The sequence below is a fragment of the Oncorhynchus gorbuscha genome, linkage group LG18 (genome assembly GCF_021184085.1).
Source record: "Oncorhynchus gorbuscha isolate QuinsamMale2020 ecotype Even-year linkage group LG18, OgorEven_v1.0, whole genome shotgun sequence".
NCBI classification, from domain to species: Eukaryota; Metazoa; Chordata; class Actinopteri; order Salmoniformes; family Salmonidae; genus Oncorhynchus; species Oncorhynchus gorbuscha.
In genome coordinates, this window is record NC_060190.1 from 3,993,591 (window position 1) to 3,995,032 (window position 1,442).

At 44.0% G+C, this 1,442-nt stretch overlaps 1 non-coding gene across 1 annotated transcript; it reads left to right on the forward strand.

Moving 5' to 3' along the window:
• The first annotated feature begins 956 nt into the window (after nucleotides 1-956).
• Nucleotides 957-1,063, forward strand: LOC124004494. Its single transcript, XR_006833477.1, has one exon. It is a non-coding gene; the product is annotated as a U6 spliceosomal RNA (small nuclear RNA).
• Nucleotides 1,064-1,442: the final 379 nt, after the last annotated feature.

Consider the following 1,442-nt stretch of genomic DNA (forward strand, 5'->3'; position numbering starts at 1 on the left):
CACTCTCCCTTTCTTTCTCTTTGTGTCTCCCCATTTTGTCTCCCTCTTTTCTCATTCTCTCCCTCTCCCCTTCTGTCTCTTTCTCCCCCCACCACCAGTTTTAAACTTATTGAACCTTCCAACCACAGCCAGGCCACATGTATCTCTAGTTCTCTGTCGCTCTCTTTATCATTTCCCTCTCTGCTGTTTCTCTCGTTCTAGTTCTCTCTCCTCTCTGTTACTACTCTTCTGTGTTGCTCTGTTCTGCTTCTCTCGCTACTAAATGGGGAGTTGGTTATAAGTATCTTTGGCCAGGCCATGTTGCAGAGAGCGGGGGAAGGGTGGGGAACAAAGACCAGGGGAAGAGCAACTTCAAACAGCAGGGGAGGAGTCCAAAAGCTTATTACACTACATTTTAGTCTAGAATCATTCCTTATAATAATCAATTAAATGTCTCTACATCTATAACTAAAGTCAAAATGTCACAAAACAGCAGTTTTTGCATTTGATCACTGATCACTTTCTTACCAAATAGCACATTTTCACGTAAGGTACACGATTTTAAAATCCCCATGTTAGGGTATTTTTGACGTTGGCTTCACAACATTTCCTGCTACGTTTATGCATGAGGACCTTTAGTGAATGCAGCCCCAGAGCGTGTCGGGTTTCAGTGAGTGGGTGGGGTTTTGTGCGAGGGCTTTTGTTACGTCATTATGTTCTACCCTATCAACGTCCTCGACGGCACAGTGTACTCGCATATCACCCAGCATACGTTGCAACTCTGAGGCAGAGGTTAGAACATTACAACACACAAGGTAGCCATTATTATACCTAGCAGTTTCATGTCTATACAATATCCTGTGGGAACCTTCTATGGGTGGTTTTTGAGCCTCAGAAGGTCTGTTTGACCCCAACCAGGATCCGAAACATCAAGGGGGTTGTGCTCTATATATGAGGGCCTGTCCTAGGTCTGTATTGTGCTCGCTTCGGCAGCACATATACTAAAATTGGAACGATACAGAGAAGATTAGCATGGCCCCTGCGCAAGGATGACACGCAAATTCGTGAAGCGTTCCTTATTTTGACCCCTTTTACCCCTATATTAAGGGGGGACATCCATCTTCCTCCTAGTATTACCCATAAGAAAATGTTTTAAATCCCATTGGAAATTGTGCCATAATGGCAGTGACTTCATGTTAATTTTTATCCAATACCTCCATCTGGTGGCCACATAGCGCTATTGCATCCATTGGTGTCATCACTAACAGTGATCATTTCCCAAGATGGCATAGCAGTGAAGAGGTGTTTTGTTCGTGTCTCGAATGTGATACGGTATCGCTATTGTTTTTAATTTTAGAACACATTTAAGAACCTCCAGAAGCTAACCAGATTTGTGTCAAATCGGAGGGCATGTTGTCCGGTCCTCTGGCAGTCTCTATGGGGGTGCCACAGGGTTCAATTCT